This window comes from Athene noctua, chromosome 5 (genome assembly GCF_965140245.1).
Source record: "Athene noctua chromosome 5, bAthNoc1.hap1.1, whole genome shotgun sequence".
Taxonomy (NCBI): Eukaryota; Metazoa; Chordata; class Aves; order Strigiformes; family Strigidae; genus Athene; species Athene noctua.
In genome coordinates, this window is record NC_134041.1 from 37598671 (window position 1) to 37622163 (window position 23493).

Genomic DNA, 23493 nt, shown 5'->3' on the forward strand with positions numbered 1-23493 from the left:
ATTGGGAAGGTCCCGATAGATTGGACATCAGCTAGTGTGACACCCACCTATGGAAAGGTCAGAAAGATCATCCAGGAAATTACAGGCCTGTCAGCTTGACTTCGGTGACTGGGAAGCTGATGGAGCCGCTCATCGTGAGTACCATCACACAACACATGTGGGACAACCAGATGATCAGGCCCAGTCAGCATGGGTTTATGAAAGGCAGGTCCTGCTTGACAAACCTGATCTCCTTCTATGACAGGGTGACCTGCTTATTGGATGAGGGAAAGGCTGTGGATGTTGTTTACCTTGACTTCAGTAAGGCCTTTGACACCATTTCCCACTGCATTCTCCTGGCAAAAATGGCTGCTCGTGGCTTGGATGGGCACATACTTCGCTGGGTAAAAAACTGGCTGGAAGGCCAGGCCCAAAGAATTGTGGTAAATGGAGTTAAATCTGGTTGGTGGCCGGTCATGAGTGGTGTCCCCCAGGGCTCTGTTTTGGGGCCACTCCTGTTTAACATCTTTATTGATGATCTAGATGAGGGGATCGAGTGCACCCTCAGTAAATTTGCGGATGACACCAAGTTGGGTGGGGGTGTTGATCTGCTCGAGGGTAGGGAGGCTCTGCAGAGAGACCTGGACAGGCTGGAGCCATGGGCTGAGGCCAACTGCAGGAGTTTCAATAAGGCCAAATGCCGGGGGCTTCGCTTGGGCCACAACAACCCCCAGCAGCGCTACAGGCTTGGGGAGGAGTGGCTGGAGAGCTGCCAGTCAGAGAGGGACCTGGGGGTGCTGATTGACAGCCGGCTGAACAGGAGCCAGCAGTGTGCCCAGGTGGCCAAGAAGGCCAATGGCATCCTGGTTTGTGTCAGAAATAGCATGGCCAGCAGGGACAGGGAAGGGATCTTACCCCTGTACTTGGCACTGGTGAGGCTGCCCCTCGATTACTGTGTTCAGTTTTGGGCCCCTCACTACAAAAAGGACATTGAATGACTCGAGCGTGTCCAGAGAAAGGCAACAAATCTGGTGCAGGGTCTGGAGCACATGTCGTATGAGGAGCAGCTGAGGGAACTGGGGGGGTTTAATCTGGAGAAGAGGAGGCTGAGGGGAGACCTCATCACCCTCTACAACTCCCTGAAAGGAGGGTGAAGAGAGATGGGGATAAGTCTCTTGAACAAAGTAACAAGCAACAGGACAAGAGGGAATGGCCTCAAGCTGCACCAGGGCAGGGTCAGACTGGCTCTTAGGAAATATTTATTTGCAGAAGGGGTCGTTGGACGTTGGAATGGGCTGCCCCGGGAGGTGGTGGAGTCCCCATCCCTGGAGGGGTTGAAGAGTCGGGTTGACCCAGCTCTGAGGGATCTGGTGGAGTTGAGAACGGTGAGTGTGAGGTTAATGGACTAGATGATCTTCAAGGTTTTTTCCAGCCCAGATGATTCTCTAATTCTGTGATTCTATGATGAGACGGTGTTTAAGGTTTACTTTTCCCTCTTCTTCATTTGGGACAGCAATGCACTGGAGTTTTCTTATTCTCTTTGCTGACATACTCTTCAAGCAAGATTTCTGTAGCGTCTTTGAAATAAGCTCTAGCTACCATCTGTAAATTTCCTCATGTATCAAGGACTCAAAAAAGTTGAGGTAGAAATAAGCTGCAGGCCAAGCCTTCTGTTTTCCTTCATTTTCAGAACACAACCTGAAGTCTTCCCTCTTTTGGTGGTAAAACACACAACATATTTACATTATGATCCTACTGTTCTGCAAAATCATAAGGAAAGCTAGAAAGAAGGTGGGTTGAAGATACAGGGAGATGGGTATTTCATGAGGATAAAACAAGACAGAAGATGAAGAAATAGGAAATTTAAAAGGTTGAAATAAATGAAAACATCTTTTGAGACTAAAATATTTAATTTACTCAAAATAACAATCTAACGCTAAAAAATAAGGTAAAATTTATTTTATTTATATCTTTTCTCTTGAAAACTTTTTTTTTTTTGAGGTTTTCTCTTGAAGATTTCCCAAATACCTATAAATTTCTTCCAATATTGCTCTGATACCACTATTCACTATCTTCTATCTCACTGGGATGCTTGGTTCTGTGTAAAGCTGTTCTAATCTAGTTAATTAAATCTTACCACAACAAAACATTTACATAAATTATAACAGTCTCTTTAGAGCATTCACATCAATAAGATGAAAAGAAACCTCAGACATATTGGAAATTACATCACGGACTTACTTATTTTTAAACCCCAGAACATTGTATTACTTTCTTGGTTTTTAATGATCACACTTGTAGTTTTTATATTATCTATGACTGCTCAGGAAAGAGTTGCTGTAGTTTGATCTCTGGAAATAGAAAAACAATCCTTGGATAACAAGTGAAAAATACAGTTAGAATGGCAAGAATAGCTAAAAAAAGGAAACTTGAGCAAACCAGAAAATATTATGACCTTATAAGTTCACGTGTTTACCAAGAACTCTGGGATTTTCAACACCAGAAATGCAACTCAGGTTTGCAACATATAAAGGATATTCACAAATTAATTGGGAAGATGATCAAAACTGCTTGAGCAACTTTCATGCAAGGATAGAATAAACTGTCAAAAATACTTTATTCTGGAATAAATATGAGGAGACTGTTTAGTGAATGAGTTACAGTTAGTGGTGTACAGAAAAGAAAAAGAGTAATTCTTCATTTCTTGTACAGAACAAGTGGGCAACCAAAGAAATTGCTGTGTAACAGCAGTAGAACAATTTTTAACACAATACGATCTCAATTCCCTCTCATGGAGTGTTACTGTCATCAAAATTGTAAATAGATTAGATAAAATATAAATGGATTAGAAAATAAATTGGTAATGTCCACTAGTAGATAGCCCAGATGCCAGTGTTGACCTGGACAACTTTAATCTGCTAACTTCTGGAAACTGTATGAGGGAATTTAAAAGGTTAGGAGTCATACAGCCATCAGGGAGTTCAGCATTTGCTATTAGCTACTGTTGTAAAAAAGAGAATCTTTACATGCATCATTGGTGTGATTCAGTGTAGATGTTTTTATATTCACTCGAACATAGATTCATCAATAGGTCAGTGTATGTCAAGATGAGTTTGGCGTCAAGTGATGCATTATAACTGAAAATCTCTCTTAATGACTTAAGGGAGAACTTGTTTCCTACAAAAGCTGGAGTATTTGCCAGAATAATAATGGATTTAATGTCCACAGAACTAATTAGAATAAAATAGAATAGCTTTTATAGGCTTTCCTAGTCAGAGCATCTAATTCTCCAAAGTGAATCACAGAGTAATTGGACAGATATCAGCGGTGTAATAACTGTGTCAGCATATGGTGCTTCAACTGTGCTCTCAGAGATGCTCGCATAAAGCCCTCTGTGCCACAGGTACTTGCACTGTGACTGGGAAGGCTGGACAAGATCCCCAAATGGGCTCTTTTCTCTCTAATGGGGAAACAAAGACTATTTAGCTTTCCTTTGTCCTTTAGTTATTAAATTTACCTTCATATACTTTCAGCGGTGAGCTCCTGAAGTTATGTTCCAGTTCAGCCCTGTCGCTTGAGATCAACCATTTTTTTAAAATGTGTGCTACACACGGAAAGTACTATGCTGAAGCTGTAAACTGTATAGAAGGTAGGCAATGACTCAGTTTTGTCAGAATATGTGACTACCTCAAGTGTGATGTGGCAGTGTGCAGGTTTAACTCCTGCCGGGATCGGAGAGCACGTTGCCATTGCCCCTCCACCACCCGCGACCGGTCGGGCTGGAAGTTAGGCACAGACCCGGGCTAAAATAACAAGGAATTTAATACAACAGAGTGATAGAACAATCTGAACAACAACAGTAACAATGATAATAACAATGAACAGCAATAACAGTGAACAAGATAAAAGATATACAGAGAAATACCGCTAGATGATCAAGGAGCAAACCCGCTGCGTGTAAGCAAACAACAAACCAGAAGCGAAAGTAAAAAGGCTCCGCCCCTGGACCTGACGTCAGCATGGTATGAATAACCCGGCTTAAGCTCCCTTCCCCTTCTCTCTCTGCTGAAAAAAACCCAAAAAACTTGACTCTATCTTAGCTAAACCAGGACATAATCCACCCCTTTATTCTATACCATCTGCATCATGTCCAGCTGCCATTTAGCAGTTAACAATAACAAAGTAATAATTTACACAGGCACAGCATAATTTACGGCAATTTCTCACCCAGAATCAAGTCCCCCTGAGGTACGCATCGGACCTCCCCATTGTTCTGCATCACCCACCAGGTGCACCCAGGTCCTTGGGCAAAAGCAATCCTGTGGATGGGTTTGCCTTTGCCTTTGCCTGACGCAGGACTAACCCAGACCATTTTTCCCAATATATTCCTCATGTGCACCACAGGGACTTTATCCTCATCTACAGCACGTGGAGGTTTCAACTGAGCTGGGCCAGCTCGACTGGCAGACCCTCTTGTGTTGACTTGCCAGGTGGCCTTTGCTAGATGTATGTCCCAGTCTTTGAATGTCCCACCTCCCAATGCTTTCAATGTGGTTTTTAACAGTCCATTGTAGAGCTCAATCTTCCCAGAGGCTGGTGCGTGGTAGGGGATATGGTAGACCCACTCGATGCCATATTCTTCTGCCCAGGCATTTATGAGGTTGTTTCGGAAGTGGGTCCCGTTGTCTGACTCAATTCTCTCTGGGGTGCCATGTCGCCACAGGACTTGGGTTTCAAGGCCCAGGATGGTGTTTTAGGCGGTGACGTGGGTGCTGGGTAAGCTTCCAACCATCCAGTGGTTATTTCCACCATTGTGAGCACATGGCGCTTGCTTTGGTGGGTCTGTGGCAGTGTGATGTAGTCGATCTGCCAGGCCTCTCCATATCTATATTTCAGCCATCGCTCTCCATTTCGCTGGGGCTTTACCCGCTTGGCATATTTGATCGTGGCACACGTCTCACATCCATGGATGATCTCTGCAATGGTGTCAATAGTAAGGTCCACCCCTCGATCTCGAGCCCACCTGTATGTTGCATCCCTACCTTGGTGGCCCGAGGTCTCATGGGCCCACCGGGCTATGAACAGTTCACCTTTGCGCTGCCAGTCCAAGTCCACCTGAGCCACTCTAATCTTACCAGCTTGGTCTGCCTGCTGATTGTGTCGATGTTCATCAGTGGCCCGACTCTTGGGTACATGGGCATCCACATGGCGCACCTTCACAACGAGGTTTTCCACATGGGCTGCAATATCCTGCCATACTTCAGCAGCCCAGACGGTTTTACCCTTACGTTGCCAGTTGTTCTGCTTCCATTGCTGCAGCCATTTCCACAGGGTATTCGCCACTGCCCACGAGTCAGTGTAGAGGTAGAGTCTTGGCCACTTTTCCCGCTCAGCAATATCCAAAGCCAGCTGAATGGCTTTCACCTCTGCAAATTGGTTGGATTCACCCTGTCCCTCAGCAGCTTCAGTGACCCGTCGTGTGGGACTCTATACAGCAGCTTTCCACCGACGATGTTTTCCCACAATGCGACAAGACCCATCAGTGAACAGGGCATATCGCTTCTCCTTATCCGGCAGCTCGTTATATGGTGGGGCCTCCTTAGCACGTGTCAACTCCTGTTCTGGGGACATCCCGGAATCTTTGCTCTCTGACAGGTTCGTAAACACCTCTAGTATTCCTGGGCGGCTGGGGTTCCCTATTCGAACCGGTTATCAATGCAACCCATTTACGCCACGTGGCATCGGTTGCATGATGCGTGGAGGAGACCTTTCCTTTGAACATCCACCCCAGCACCGGCAGTCGGGGTGCCAGGAGGAGCTGTGTTTCAGTGCCGACCACTTCTGAGGCAGCCCGAACTCCTTCGTACTCTGCCAGTATCTCCTTCTCAGTTGGTGTATAATTAGCTTCAGAACCTTTGTATCCCCAGCTCCAAAAGCCTAGAGGTCGGCCTCGGGTTTCCCCAGGTGCTCTCTGCCAGAGGCTCCAGGTAGGGCCATTTTCCCTGGCTGCGGTGTAGAGCATGTTCTTAACCTCCTGCCCTTCCCGGACTGGCCCAAGGGCTACTGCTTGGGCAATCTCCCGTTTAATCTGTTCAAAGGATTGTTGTTGCTCAGGGCCCCATTCAAAATCGTTCTTCTTGCGGGTTACATGGTAGAGAGGACTCACAATCAGGCTGTAGTTCGGGATGTGCATCCTCCAGAACCCCACAGCGCCCAGGAAAGACTGAGTCTCCTTCTTAGAGGTTGGTGCGGCCATCGTTGTTATCTTGTTTATCACCTCAACTGGGATGTGGCACTGACAGTCTTGCCATTTTATCCCTAGGAATTGAATTTCCCTTGCAGGCCCCTTAACTTTCTTGTGCTTAATGGCAAAGCCGGCCTTCAGGAGGATCTCAATGATTTTCTTCCCTTTCTCAAAGACCTCCTCAGCTGTGTTCCCCATACAATGATGTCATCAATATACTGCAGGTGTTCATGGGCCCCACCTTTCCCCAGTGCAGTATGGACCAGTCCATGCCAAATGGTGGAGCTGTGGTTCCACCCCTGGGGCAATTGATTCCAGGTGTACTGGATGCCTCTCCAAGTTAACACAAACTGTGGCCTGCACTCTGGCACTATCGGAATGGAGAAGAATGCGTTAGCAATGTCAGTCATGGCGTACCACCTTGCTGTCCAGTTCATAATGGAGCTCTAGCATGTCCGGCACTGCAACACTCATTGCTGGCGTAACTTCATTCAGGCCACGGTAATCCACAGTTAGCCTCCATTTGCCATTAAGCTTTCTCACTGGTCATATAGGACTGTTGAAGGGTGAGTGAGTTTTGCTGATCACCTTCTGGCTTTCTAGTTGACGGATCAGCTGATGGATGGGGACCAGGGAATCTCGGTTGGTGCCGTACTGCCGCCGGTGCACCGTCCTGGTAGCAATCGGCACTCGCTTCTCCTCAACCTTAATCCGCCCCACCACTGAGCGATCCTCTGAGAGGCCGGGTAAGGTGGACAACTGTTCAACCTCCTCCAGGGCAGCTACACCAAAAGCCCACCGGTACCCTTTTGGGTCTTTGAAGTACCCTCTCCTGAGGTAGTCTATCCCCAGGATGCACGGGGCATCTGGGCCAGTCACAATGGGCTGCTTATGCCAGTCCCTCCCAGTCAGGCTCACTTCAGCTTCCAATACGGTCAGCTGCTGGGATCCCCCTGTCACTCCGGAGATGCAAATAGATTCAACCCCAATGTAGCTCGATGGCATCAGGGTGCACTGAGAGCCAGTGTCCACCAAAGCCTTATACTCTTGTGGGTCTGACGTGCCAGGCCATCGGATCCACACTGACCAGTAAATCCGATTATCCCTTTCCTCCACCTGGCTGGAGGCAGGGCCCCTCGAATCCTGCTCATCATCACTCACTTCTTGCAAGAATGATTTACTGGTCCCCTCAAGCGGGTTAGACATAACGTTCGCCATTGTATTCTGCCTGGGGGATTTCTGACTGTACACTGGAGCTGCGCTCCTCTTGGAGGACTCCCCTTTTGTGATGGTCTTCCCTTTCAGCTGCTCTACTCATGCAGCTAGGACTGCAGTGGGCTGTCCATCCCACCTCCTCATGTTTTCTCCATGGTTGCTGAGGAAAAACCACAGGGTGCCTCGTGGTGTGTACCTTCTGCTGCCTTTCTCTTGGGTGGGGAAAGGTTTACTTCTAATGGCTGAGACATAGGCCCGTGCAGGTGGAGTGTAGGACATGTCCCCTTCCATTTTCTGGACCCTCTGAGACAGTTCCTCCACAGCTGAGACCCGGGAATGCCGAGATGAAGGGAGATTTCCCTCATATTGCCGGAGCTTGCCAACCACTCTATCCACTGTTAGAGTCTGTGTGTCTGTCCACCAGGACACTATTGCCAATGCTTTTGAGTGCGCTTCTGGTGCGCTCTTCAGGAACTTCCGCCACATCAGGTGTGTGCAAGGGGCCTAATCTGGTTCCACGGGTGACTGCTCATTATTCAGATCACCATAGATCATCTCAAACACAGCCAGTTCCCTGAGGTTCTGGATGCCTTTCTCAATGCTGGTCCATTTGCCTACCTGACATAAGAGAGCATCCTTGTAAGGGTGCCTCTCCCTTACACTGAGCAGGAGTCGCTTCCGAAGGCTGAGGATTTGAGCCTGCTTCCCTATTTCCCTATCAATGCCAGCATCCTTGGCCAAAGATCCCAGCTACTTGGCCTCTCTCCCCTCCATCTCAAAAGCACTGGCTCCATTGTCCCAGCATCGGAACAGCCAGGTGCAAATCTGCTTGCCTCCCAGGCGGTCAAAATCTCTCCGCATATCTCGCAGCTCAGTTGGGAACAGAGATCGGACAGTCACCTCTGGTCCTTCCTCCTGTTCCCCTGATGGGCCTGGCTCATCCTCATCCCTCACCCTGCGAACAGACTTTCTGGTATATTTTGTTTTCTGTATTGGGGCGACTGACACTGGCACTGCCTGGCTCTCTGGCCCAGTCTGTGTGCTGGTGGAGCCCACTGAGACTGGCTCTGCCTGTGCCCCTGGTTCAGGTATTGTTTGTGTGGCCTTTTCTCCCCCTTGAGGGCAGCGGGTGGTATTAAAGAGTACACGGTAGGCATGGACAAGTCTGCAACACATTGCAGCGATTTGTGTCTCCTGGGTTTTGCCAGTTTCGTAACACACCCTTTCTAAGCACTCCATCAGCTTCTCGGGGCTCTGCATTTGCTCAGGATTGAAGTTCCAAAGCATTGGGGCTGTCCACTGACTCAGGCCTTTGCCCATCTTTTCCCACACCCCTTGCCACTCACTATCATCTGACCTCGGGGCAGGTTTCTAGGCACTGCTCTTGTTAGAGAAATGCCGCATGGCCAAAACCGAAATCAGGCAGGCATTTAGAAGGCATAGTGCCGCAATCAGAGGGGCCTCCAGGCTCCAAGGATAATTTAAACTCCCCAAAACCGAGAGGATCTCTTCCCCTGGCTCACCCACAACGGGGGTGGTACCCCTAACAAAAGCCCAAACGGCAAACAGGTACTGGCCCGCCCCCCCGCACGGCAATACAAAGGCATTATAAGCATTCAATAGCCAGTATAACAACATAACACCCTTTGCACATCTTCCACTGATAAAAAACAACACCACTGGGATTATACACTGGATATAAGGATTAATCCAGCCCCACCACGCAAGCAAATGTGCCAGCATTGCAAACATTTTCTTATCAAATAAACACGAATACAAACAGAAAGATTACACCCAACAGATTGCTCTATCACACTCTGGTCAGGATCTGCCCCACATTGATGCACCAATTTTAAATGTGCAGGTTTAGCTCCTGCCAGGATCGGAGACCACATTGCCGTTGCCCCTCCCCCACCCGCGGCCGGTCGGGCTGGAAGTTAGGCACAGACCCGGGCTAAAGTAACAAGGAATTTAATACGACAGAGTGATAGAACAATCTGAACAACAACAGGAGCAATGATAATAACAATGAACAGCAATAACTGTGAACAAGACAGAATATATACAGAGAAATACCACTAGATGATCAAGGAGCAAACCCGCTGCGTGTAAGCAACCCCCAAAACCAGAAGCGAAAGTAAAAAGGCTCCGCCCCTGGACCTGACGTCAGCATAGTATGAATAACCCGGCTGGAGATCCCTTCCCCCTCTCTCTCTGCTGAAAAAAAAAACAAACAAAAACTTGACTCTATCTTAGCTAAACCAGGACAGTCAGATACCAGAAAGAAGGATATATGAGTGAGTCCTGATGATACTTGCAGCCACTGCTTGGAAAAACAGGTTGTATACCCATGACAGACATGATTTCAAGGAGTCTGGGCAGGTAATGCCCAAAACAATGCTACAAGCATGGAAGAATCTCACCCAATTTATTCTGAATTCAGAATGATTCTTCTGGCACCAAAGATACACTTTTGCAAGTCATTTTTTTCCTTTATGTAAATGGATTAGCACTATATTTAACATGTTGGTTGCATTAATGCCATTTACGAAACCAGAAATGTAGTTTCTCCTGAAGAATGAACACTGTTAAAGCTGAGAGCTTCACCTTTCAGTGTCTGAAATAGGTCAGTTATCTTTGTGATTAGTACTGGAAAAATTTATTTATTAACATTGAAAAATAAAATATAGGCATTAATATTTATATATATTTTAAAACATGACTGGAATACATCACTGGACTTACAAAAGAAGTAGTGATGCTTTTCATTACAAAATATACATTTGAAATAAATCATGGAGTTGTACAACAGACTAGTAAAATAACAACTTATAGGAGTAACTATTAAAATAATAAAATGCAGAAGTGTTTTGTACAGGCAATGATTATGACATCCAAAAAAAGAAGCATAAATATACTTGTGCTTTATCTGCTTAAAAAAAACCCCAAATGCAATGGTAACTTTTTCTCCATGGAACATTTGTCATTTGTAAAAGCTGTTAAGTAAAGACAGAAAGATCTTGAGTGGGGTGAAGATGACATATTTTGTGATCTCCATACTGGAGACAGTTTGGACATTTGACAGGTGTGATAGTTTTAGGCCCTGCCGGGACCGGAGATCATGTTGCCGTTGTCCCTCCCCCACCCTCGGACACAAGTAGGGCACAAACCCCGGGTTAAAATAAGAAGAAATCTAATACAACAGTGTAATAAACACTCTGAACAACAACAATAGCGATAATAACAACAACAAACAATAATAACAGTAAACAAGACAAAAGATATACAGAGAAATACCGCAATGGATACAGACAGCCCGCCGTGTGCTCCCCACGACCAAAGCCACACAGGAAAGCTTCCTGCGCTGCTGCGCCAGACCTGACGTCAGCATGGTATGAATAACCCAGCTGGAGATCCCTTCCCCCTGCTTGGGAGAAACTTAACTCTATCCTAGCTGAACCAGGACAACACGAATCATAGTTTATTTCAGTCTGTCAATGATGAGGAATAATTAACATGCTCAACCTGCTCATTTGAAACCAAGAACACTCAGTACAACTAAACCAGTCACCTTGTCCCTTATCATTTCTCAAATGGGAAAATAATTTTCCCCTCCCAGTAAAAGGAGGAGATGGGGGAAAGATGTTTTCTCTTTATAGCAAGTAAAAATTAAGGTTTTAACCAGAGCATGATGTGTTTAATCCATAGCATTTAAAAACTGTAAAAAACTTACATACTTTTGTGCTGCTTCTTCAAAATTCCAAAGGAATTAAAACTCCTCATTTTTGAAAGGTGTCTGTGTAAACCGAGGAATCATTGGGTTAAAGACTACCTTCCCCAAATACCGCATATACTACTCTCAAGTATAAAACATTTTAAAATGGACTAAGGAAAAAGTATAAGTAAATTACTGAATGCATAGAAATAAATTATTTTTCATTCTTTCTAGTTAACTATATTGTCCTTGTATACTCCAGCACTTTAATATGAATTAGAAAAGACTGAGTATGCATAATTGAATGAATATATCTATTAATTTTAAATGTTATGCATTGAGTTATCTGAATAATTTAAGCAGCACTAGTTAAACAATGAGTAACAGAAAATTTTGAAGAATATGACACAAAATTTACTTGATTAAAAGAAGAGACAGCACTGTACCATGGCACTGGATTAAAGAAGCAACTCACTAATGTTTCCTTCCATGTAAAATTGTAGAGAAACTTTTTGCTGAGGGTAACTAACACCAAGCTTTCATATTTCATGGTGTTAGACCAACCGTATGACTGACCTTGGAGATGTATGAATGAACAGCTTTACAAAAACCAGCAAGACGTCAGGTAGCATAAGTTTGCAAAGGGAGTCTGCAATCTAAGTCTTGTGCAGTTGCAATGAGAGTTCAGATGTGACCAATTTACTGCTGAGTGATTTGCCAACAGGCAGGAATGGACAACAAGGACATTTTTGCTCTCTTACAAAGTTTTTTTTTGGTTCCTTTTCACAGAATTTTTGAAGTTGGAAGGGACGTCAACCCCCCTGCTCAAGCAAGGACACTTAGAGATAGATGGTTATGCGTGGTCATCTCCAGATGGCTTTTGAATATCTTAAAAGAGTGAGACTCCACAAACTATCTGGGAAACTTATTCCAGTCCTTGGTCATCTTAACAGTAAAAAAGTGTTTCTTGACATTCACACAGAACCTCCTATGTTTTAGTTTGTGCCCACTGCTTCTTGTCCTGTCACTGGGCAGCACTGAAAAGAGCCTGGCTCCATCCTCTTTGAACTCTCCTTTCAGCTATTTATATAGATTGATAAGATTCCCCCAAGCCTTCTCTTTTCCAGGCTGAACAGTCACAGCTCTCAGCATTTCTTCACACGTGAGGTGCTCCAGTCCCTTTGTCATCTTGTGGCCCTTCATTGAACTGTCTCTAGAATGCTCATGGCTCTCTGGTGCTAGGAAGCCCAGAACTGGACACAGTACTCCAGGTTGGCCTCACCAGTGCTGAGAAGAGGGGAAGTATCCCTTCCTTCAACCTGCTGGCAATACTTGTAGCTAAGGATACTAGTCCACTTTTCAAGATTTTTTTTTTTTTTTTTCCTAATGAGTCTGTTGCAGAGCCACAAGACACCAAAGAGCATCCATGTTCCTGGGATAGATTTTTAGGGCATTAGCTGCCTTAGAAAATAGCTGAGGAATCTTGTAATTTCTCAGAAAAGATATTGCAGTTTACTAAGTGGAAAGCTCCTTGCAGTTACACTAATTTGTTTTTCAAGAATTTAGAGGACAAAAATGTCCTCTGGTTATAAAGTAACTGTAAGTATTCCAGTGTGTGAACTGCAGAGAGTGAGCTCTCGGAACATTAATCCAAAATACAAAAGTGGTTCTGTTTCAGCTCAGACATTTGTGTTCAGCACTCAGTATCTGACTCCTGGACTCTCTATATAAACTAAACATTGGAGGAGATATATGATGGCACTTAGTATATAAATCTGCAAATCTACCTGGTAGTTTATATTTATATGTCATAGAGTTTTAGATGTCTGAACTACAAATGCCATGTTAAAGCCCTCTTGAATAGATGGTTTAAACTGCAAATCCTCCACTTTTTTTGACATAGAAAGGGTAATAAACTGTGTTGATAGTGTTAAAGGCAAATACTTTTATATTTGTTGTTTATATTATGTCACGTTTCTTCTGTTTGTTTAAAGATAATTTGTGTATAAGTGAAATTTTGCTCGAGAAAAATCAGTGTCCAAAATCACTTGGAGAAATAACATGTCTTACTGTAAAATAGTGAGTTTTGAACATTTATTTGACTTTCCTAGTTTAAATATTTCTGGAACAAAACCTCATTTTGTTTAGTGTATGCAAATTATTATGAGCAGAGTCAAAAACTGCCAAAATGAGATTAATTTCCTGGATGTTTAGATAAGTAAACTTTAAAAAAAAAAGTTGTTATTTATTCTGGAAGTATGAGTTCTGAGATGTATGGGATATTCAGCTCTTTAAATGGTATCTCATATAAGTGACACATACTGCACAACACCTTTTTCAATAAAACATCCACAAGTGTGGACAGTTCAGAAACAGAAAAAACTGACAAAATTGAAATTTGTGTTGAAACTCTTCTCTTTCATGCTGTATTTCTTAATTTGCATAACGACCTAATGTGTTAACATTGCAACCTGTAAGAAACTGAAAGGAATGAAAAGCCTTCTAGAAACGTTGGGCTATATATTCAGAATTTTACTGTTGCATCGTATTCGAAGACAGCTGGGAGGCAGAACACTAAAAATGCAGATAACTTCTGGAAATTTCTTATGCAGCATATCATCTAACACATTGCTTTTTTCCTTACTTCATCTACTCTCCTTAAATACTAGCTGAGTGAACCTCTTTTCAAAATATCTCAATATAAATTTTCAATATATTGTCATACTTAAGATATGCAGGCAGTAAATTAGAATATCTGCTGGAGATGTAATCATTCATACATAATGTAAATTCTTTAGTTTTCTATGATATTCATTAAAATATTTACAACCCAAGAAAGGAGCTTGCTCATCAAGCTTGTATATCTTTACTTTCAACTCACCATGAAGTGAAAATCTCAAGTTTAGGAGGTAGGATAAGAATGATGATAGCAAAACTTCCTTATATTTAAATACAATGGTTTGAAATGTCTAATCCTTAGCTGAACTGAAAACACTTGCAGTTCAGTTGAAGAGCTTGACAGATGGATTCATACACTGTGGAAACTAGGAGATCCCCAGGAAAGGTAGAAGAATCTAAAGTAGTTTTAACTTGTAGGGTTTATTTAAACTAAGTTAAGTTTGGAAGCATGAAGATGAGTCCAGGAAAGAAAGAAGAATTTTGGGAAATTACTAGTTACCTCATATAAGATGGATACAGAATCAAAATGGCTTTGGACCCCTGGAGGTCACTTAGTACAGCCTTCCCCACACAAGCAGGGCCACCTAGAGCTGGTTGTGCAGGACCATGTCCAGATGCTTTTGAATATCTCCAGTGATAGACTCCACAAGCTCTCTGAGCAAACTGTGCAGTGCTTGCTCACCGCCACAATAAAAACATGTTTCCATGTTTCCTGATGATCAGAGGGAACATCCTGTGTTTCACTTTGTGCCCATTGACTCTTACTGTTTCACTGGGCACTACTGAAAAGAGCCTGGTTCCATTTTCTTTACACCTTAACTTTAAAAGTTTATATACCTTGGTGGATGATCTCCATGCTGACTAGTTCTAGCTTGACATTGGGAAGTATTTATTTACAGAGAGAATAGTCAAAGACTGGAACAGGTCCTGGAGAGGTGGTCAATGCCGCAAGCCTGTCAGTGTTTAAGAGGCATTTGGACAATATCCTTAATAAAACATTTTAAGTTTTGATCAGCCCTGAAGTGGCCAGACAAGTGTACTAGATGACTGCTGTATGTCCCTTCCAATTGATCTATTCCATTCCATTCTGCACCTCTTCTGCAGGACAGAGGGTCATTGCTCCTGGTGTCAGAGAGAGGCCCCAGGCACTCCCTGCAGGGTGAGACTTGGAGGGCTGCATCCACCACCTGAATCTCCATCGGGTCAAAGCCTTTATTCTGGCAGGTACAGCTGCTCCAACACCTCCTGGGGGAACTGCCCTGTCACTACCATACCTGGCACTGTTTACGCTGCTTTGGATTCAGCTGGACCCCCTTCTTTGCACCCTGCTGTACGAAGTGTTTCTCCACTGGCTGCACTCTGGGACTGGCTCTCACATAGGCCTTTCCCAAGCATCAGCTAAAAGGGTGTTGCACCCTCTCTTATCAGTGAACAGCTTCAACAAAGGCTCCAGGCACACTGATTCGAAGGCAGTTAATCACACTAATCAGAAGCTGCTAGAGCTTCCTCAAGCTCACATCTCTGTGTCTTCACATACCTTGTCTTTACTTGTCAGCAGCAGTCACCCTCAAGTTTCTCAGAGGATTCCTAGGTATTTCTCAGAGATCCTTTTACCAAAATATCAGAGAATCCTAAAATCCTAGAATATCCTGAGTTGGAAGAGACTCACAAGGATCAAGTCCAACTCCTGACTCCACACAAGGCATCTAAAATTTAAACCATATATCTAAGAGACTAAACTATACATCCAAATGTTTCTTGAACACCAACAGCCTTGGGGCCATGACCACTTCCTTGGGGATCTTGTTTCAGTGCTTGACCATCCTCTCAGTGAACAACTTTTTCCTAATGTCCAATCTGAACTTCCCCTGTCACAGCTTTAAGCCATTCCCTTGCATCCTGTCACTGGACACCAGACAGAAGAGATCAGCACATTCTTCTCTGTTCCTCTCCATGGGGAAGTTGTAGTGATGAAGTCACAATGGAACAACCACTTCTTTCAACTGGTTAGCTGTAGTGTGATGCACCCCAGGATACATTGCCCCTTTTGGCAACCAGGGAACATTGTTGGCTCATACTGAGCTTACTTTTAATCAAAGCCCCCAGATACATTTCTACAGGGCAGAATTCCAGCTTCTTGTCCCCCAATCTGTATGTACATCCAGGATTACGTAATCCCAGGTGCGGAATCTGGCATTTGTCCTTGTTAAATTTCATACAGTTGGTGACTGCCCAGTGCTCTAATCTATCAAGATCTCTCCATAAGGCCTCTCTACCTTTAGGGAATCAGTAGGTCCTCCTAATTTAGTATTGTCAGCAAAGTTTCTTAGCATGCAATCAACTCCTGTGTCCAGGTTTGATAAAAACATTGAAGAGCACTGGACCTAAAAGTGAACCCTAGGAAACACCACTACTGACTAGCTGACAGACAAATGTTACCCCATCTACTATAACTCTCTAAGCCCAACCTGTCAGTCAATAGTTCACTCGTATTGTGTATGTCTAGCTGTATGATGGACATTTTATCCAGAAGGATATTGTGAGAGACGATATCAAAAGCTTTTCTAAAATTAAAAAAAAAAAAATCACAATTTCTTCCTTCCCTTTGTCCACTAGGGGGGTAACCTTGTCATAAAAGGATAGTTAGTAAGGCATTACCTTCCCTTCATGAACCCATGCTTGCTTGATCGATGACTGCTTTGTTTTTCAATAACCCCCAGAATAACCTTCTCCATAATTTTACCAGGCACTGAAGTGAGACTGACAGGCCTGTAATTACCAGGGTCTTCTTTCTTACCCTTCTTGAAAATCGGAATAGCATTTGCTAGCTTCCAGTCAACTGGGACCCCTCCAGATTCCCCAAACCGTTGATAAAGGAGTGAAGTCTCACAATATCATCAGCCCACTCTTTCAGTACCCTGGGATGAATCCCATATGGGCCCCACAGACTTATTTGCATTCAGTTACAGCAGCAAATACTGTACAAGTTCAAAGGCAGCTGGGAGCTTATCACTTCCCCAGTAGCAGCCCTGCAACCTAGTGCTCTGGGGAGGCCAGGGCCAAACATTAGTGTTAAAGACATAGGTGAAGAGGCTGCTTTGATCCCTAAGTTCCCAAAGTAGAACCCAGAGACTGCTGTGCAAATTGCTGTGTCTGTTGGCTGCCTCTGTTAGTTGAGCTCTTAGAGTGCTGATACTACCAAAAACATTGTTCACTATTTGTCATGTCCACTTACAGTCACATTTTGGATGCACCAGGAGTAGATCACACTGTGACTGAAGCACAGATGGCAAATTGGCTGCTGGTATCAGGCAATTGCAGACTGTACCACATTTCTACACCCATCCCAAAAGGATGTGCAGTAACAAATACAGCTGTAACTCTCCATCAGCTGCAGTGAGATACTGTAAAATAATTAAACAATTTACAGGTGCTGTACAGATGAAGGTCTACTGTTTCTATTCATGTTAACTGGGAGTTTTCAACTGCATCCTCTGTCAGTGATAGCGCTTCTGAGCTACACATTGTGTTCAGTGTTTGTACAGTGCTGCAAATCCAATTTGTCACTGTATCTCTCTGACACTGTTCCAGACATCTAACACCTAAGAAAAAAGTGCACAACAGGACAAGAAATTGAATGACATATGCACCTATATTACAGAAAAACATATTTCTCTTCCTTTCTTGCTTTGTTCAGATTTGTAAAGTTTCAGATTTAAAAAGTATCAGATCCATGTGCTTCTGGAATGACCAACTTTAGGCACTTACCTCAGTGGCCCCTTTAAAAGCTTTTGAAATATGCTTTTAGGGATTTTTATCTTTTTTTTCCCAATATTCATGTGTTTATTGCATATTTCAACTGGTTCAGATTTTTACTTCAAAGTGAGCATACCAAAAGACACATCAGATCCCAAACTTGAGATCTGTTTTATAAACCATGAAAAATACAAACTGGGTACAAGGTACCTCTAACAATAGAAAAGAATCCTCAGACCTGCCAGTTAAAAGAGGCAAAGTGAGTACTTGGAAGTGATCTCCCATCATTCAGCCTTTCTGAATGGTCCCTTTCTTCAGTGCTTCTTTCCACTCTGGCAATTTTCGCTGGCTCCTGGGGTAAACAAATATCATAACGATTTCATTAGATAAAAAAAAAAAAAAAAAAAGCTTCTAACTGTGGCTTACTTTTGGATCTTTTCTCTACCTCAGGCAGAAGTTTGTTTAGCCTGATGCTGCAACCTTGGTCTTTACTTTTTTAAACTGTGTGTCAAAATATTCTTGAAACCATATTCAGTTATAATAGGGAAAGAAACAAGGCCTTCCTTCCCTTGTTCTCATGTCCTCTATGATCAGCCTGATCCTGAGTGCATCTTTAATGATATATAATTTATACGCTTAATATAAAATTTTGTTTAATGTGGTATATGTTTGCTAATGCCACTTGAAATCATTAAGTGTGCAATGCAAATTTGGACTGTTCTCAGACCTGTACATAAACATCATAGTATAGGGTAATGACCTTTAGTCTAATACAAAAAGTTCTAGCTCTGACTCTAAACTAAAAATATTGACACAAAAGCAAGTTCATAAGACATATAAAACCTCTCTTTATGCCCTGGTGAGACTTTTGAACTTAATCTCAATATTAACTTTTCCTTGTGACTGCAAATAAAACATCCATCCAATATGTTTCTGTAGTGCATTTAGGCAAACTTGTCATGTTTTGATATTCCATTCAAATGGAAGTATGGTTTACAAGAATAAGGTTTATAGGTCAGGATATAGGAAGGGTTTAAAGATTGCTTTCATTGAGACATTTTGTAATGTCCTTACAAATTAGAGTGACAGTGATGTCTTCAGCTGAGATGCAATGAACTCTTACAATAAAACTTTCTTTATCTAAGAGTAGCCAAGACATTATCATTTAAGCCTCTGCTGGCCTCTCTTGTGATAAATAAAACATAAGGAGGAACAATTAAAGAATAAAATAGTGGAGGCATCCTGTTGTTAATGTTCACTGTCATGCACAATAAACAAGACTGAATCCTTGTGTCCAAATGCTGTAATAATTACAGTCCTTGATCCCATAAAATTCTACTTTTGCTTTTGTCTCCACATCTCTTCATAATATCTATTCTTAATTTCTGTTTCATCTAGCCTCACTAAAATTATGGAAGAAGAATACCTTCTGCAAAATTAATTTTCACTTGACTTTAATTGATGCTCAACTAGATTTAGTGCATCACATCCTATATAAGTCCTGTTCCAAGATGACAATTTCTGCTTTCTTCTTACTAGTTAGGAGGACAAATACTTAAAAGTAGTTTGACTTTTGAATACAGAATAAAGCTCTGCCTGAGGAGTAATTTTTCAATAATAATTTTCTTAATTCTTTTTGTTTCCAGAAGTTGCAGGGTAGTAAGGAAAATTTATGAACTGCCAGGAAAACCATGCATATATGAACTTGTTTTAATCTGGATGATGGTAATGTATTTGCTTATGCTATTACCTCTTGCATTTAAGGTGAAAGCTTAACACTTGCTCAGGAAAAAGTTTCACATTTTCATGTCTTTACAAGCCTTCTGTTCCATGGGCAACTGTGAAGTTTTCAACTTTCATCGGTTAGTATTCAAATAAGTGGGTTTGAGTGTAACCTCTGTGTTAATGTTTGAGGCCCCTTAAAAGAAGAGTTTGTGATCTTCTCTGTACCAAGCACCATGAGTGCTATAAAGCTAAAGCTATGAGAAACTTTACAAAGTCAGATTTAAATAAAAAACCCATGAAATCTCTTATTTCAGAGTTCTTGCTTTTATATAGAAGCATATTATAAGAAAAGTAAAACGTAGGGAAAAGCAGGTCTGAGTACATCTCCTTACAATAAGACGCAGGACATAAAGTTAAATCCACAAGATTACACAGAGTGCTTTGCTTCCCCATTCTACTCTATGACATAACCTGTTCTGAACCACTAATATTCAGTGCAAAGAAAAATCTTCAACCACCAGAACAAGGATGCAGAGGGAAAACCAAGATCACCTTCTAAGCCCTGACAGATTTTATCTGGTGAAATATGCACTAGAAGACCGTTTGGTTTCTTACTTATACCAAGGAAGAAAAACTAAAGCTAATGGAGATTCTGTGTCTGAGAATAATGACACTTATCTCATTACCCCAAATTTGATGATCATTAAAATACAAGGAAAAATGTAACAAGCAGTCTCTAAAAGTATCATAATATGTTTAAACTCAAATACTGAGGGTGTTCTAAACCTTGTCAGTATGAAAGTAATAAAAACACAGAGTATAAAGAATTATCACAACTTCAAATTACCTGTATAAGAATATTAAGCAGCTCAATTCCTTTCTTTTCTTTCCATAACTGAGTTTATCTTCATTCATGTATTAGCCAAAGAACAAGACTGTCATACTTCAAAGGCAAATGTAAGAGTTTTAGGTTTCATCATTAATGTTACAGTTGTAAATTTCCCTCCTCACCCCTCACTGTCATGCTCCACTTGGTGGACTTGTGATGGTTCATTTGCTACGATCTCAGAAGTGCAAAATTAAGGTGACCAACACCAAAGGGGATAGCAGTCATCAAACAATAAAACTTTACTGTGTTGCCTGTGAAGCGGCACATGATAGTTAGAGATGAGTGAAAGAAAGGAGAAAAGTAAAGCAAAGTTTATAGAGAGGAGGGAGAGAGGTTATAGATAACACATCGATCTCAAGACATCCTAATGGTCCCAGGTCCAGCTGATGTTGTGTTGTTGATCGTCATGATCCTTAGTGGTGAAGCTTCCAATTTTCGTTGCCCAGAAGTCATCTTTTATGCTCAGTAACACACCTTGCTCCACCTCTGCCTCAAGGGTCTCCGCCCTTCTCAGAATTCAATTATCATATCTCCACCCTTCTCGAGCAAGGCAATCATGCATGAGCAGGGGGAGTGTCCAAGGTGTGGTCAGTCCTGGAGGCAGGTAGCCTTCAACCAGGAGGGGTGTTTTGGTATTATAATGAAGCAAAGTTCATCTAAAGCTCATGATTTCTTCATCAATGTCATGGCAACAGTTGTGATCAATCTTTTTTGACAGTGGCTATGCGATTATCTCTAACAGCTCTGGCTAGGCCCAGGCACCAAACAATAGCACAACACTCTTTGTACTGCACGGCTCAGGCACCGAAGAACAGCCCAGCACTGCCTGCACCACATGGGTCAGTGCTCAGGAGAACAGCACAGCACTTGCTGTGCCACACAGTTCTGCATTCAGGAGCCTTGGCACCGCATTCCACTCTTGGGATTGGCAACTGTGTTCCAAACAGGCTGCTGTCTGGTACCTCACTGTCCATGTCCCTGATGACAATGTTGAGACAATGCTGATCTTCTGACTGACTCTTACACTCATTAGATAAACAAGTTTTTCACATACAATAAACAGGAACTAATAAAATTTCTGGTATGGAGTGGAGTTTATTATCTGAGAAACTACAAATCTTGCAAAAGAAACAAAAATACAGAACTTAAAACAGGTAGCCATATCCTAAGGCCATTTAAAATACTTTAGACTTTGTATTTTGCTAGTTGCTTGTAGTAACTTTTTTTGCTTACTTTTTATGTTTTTAATTTCAAATAACTGGTAATCATAACTGTACTGTATTTTTACTGTCAAGTTTTCTATTGCTGAATGGATATCTGTCTTAAAACACGTTCCACTCAGGCAAATTCAGCAGATTTTGCATGAGTTAGACCTCTGAGGCAGTAGTGTCAATATGGAAATGTATATGCTGAGGAATTAATAATAATCAACAAACTATAATAAAACAGAGGAAAAATATAATCATTTGAATATTTGAGTTCTAGAAAAAAACAATGCTGTAGAACTAGTGGTGTCTCCTTTTAATGAGATTACAGATATAACAACAATCTAAGTTCTTCTACAGATGTACATGGTGCATATCTTTTTGTTCTCTAACAGATATGAACAATTTTTTTTCATGTCCTGCTGTTAAACTCCAGGCCTGCTTTGCACTTGTATCTAAACAATACTAGCTAAAAATGCTACAAATCTCTGCCATAAAACATGTTAAATTTATACCCAACATGCCCATATTATGAATGATTGCTTGCACTCCAGTTTTAGTTTTTGTCCAAGCAATGAATGCTTTTGCCTTCACAGGAAAATATTGCTGACTTAAAGTCCTGTTTTCAGCAGTTACATTAACTAATGATAGGCTGCAGTTAGAGTCCTGTTATTTTATATTATTTCAGCTTGCTATTTTTAAAGATATAGCCTGCCCATAAACATATATCCTACCCCTTTGTCAAGTGTTGTCACATAGGCAGGATATTGCTTACATCATCTGAGATGTGTAAGGCATACTACTGTCATGTAAGGTATCCTCAGATACAGAGGAATCCTTGCCCTGGAAGAGGACAAGACACCTCTGCTGGCCAAAGAGTGGTGCTGTCCCTGGTGGCTCCTGCTGAAAACAGGATTTACTGTGCCCCCAATAGATTGCTAAATTGCCAATGATTTATTGCATCTTTTGAACAACAGTTGGCAGGTGGACTCGTTGAGCCTTATATCACCTTCCAGTTGCCTAATGTTAATCCTTTTGGCACCTCTTTCCTCTCTCTAAGACCCTGCTAAAAAAAAATATAGTGGATGGGTATCAACCACTAGCTCTTTTCTGGCAGACCCTTTTGCTTACCCCATGTCCTAGTCCTGATCAGAAGTTGCGGATGTGCAGCATGCAGTCACCTTTGTTGTGAACACCAGGGCCCAAATTTCAATATTTGATCTGTAGACATGTCTTCAGGCTGTCCTAGAACTGATTTTGTATTGCAGGAAATTATGTCCCTGATGAGCCCAGAGCTCTACATGGTGTTGTAAACCATTTTCCCAGTCATGGTCAAGCCACTCCCCAGCCCAAGCTGGGGGCCACTGGATAAAAGCAGATACCAACACTGAATTGTAATTGCAGGAGAGCTGAGCACACACATGACGAACATGATCAAGCAATGACCGTTTATTACAACTAAGAAACACTTTTATAATGTTCTCCTGCACACGTAACATGCAGTACAAGTCCTCAAGATTGGACAGTTAACTTAGCCCGCGCTTTAAACCTTCTTATGATTGGATAAAAAGTGCCACATCAGCCTTGCCAGGCTTCCTGCCTTGTGTAACTTCCTCTTCCATCCCAACCCCTTCTGGGGATTGTTTGTCTCGTCGAGTTTCTCCCCTCTCATTCAAGGGTCACATCCTTATCGCATTCTTGCTCGGCTGAGGCTCTTATCAGTCTTGTTCTCACACAGGATCGCCCACATGTCCATTCTCTCACAGAAAGTCCTCTTGAATCCCAACATGTAATCTCTTTTACAGCTTCTCTTACAGTAATTCATTGTATTCACCTCCTGGATGCCTGCACAGCTAATACTTGATAGAGGTGATTCCATATTACTGCTCTGTTCCTTCCATGCATCGTATGTCCTTCCTGAGGAGCTGCAAGTCATATGGTAAAAAATAAACTAATGTGATCAAGAGCCCAGGGCCAGCACTGACCAGTTCCTGAGCAACCACCACCTTAAACTACTGATCCATATTGAACCTCCTCGCCATGTGTGTACCCATCTTGTGATGCACTAGCTTTCAACCTGGGACTC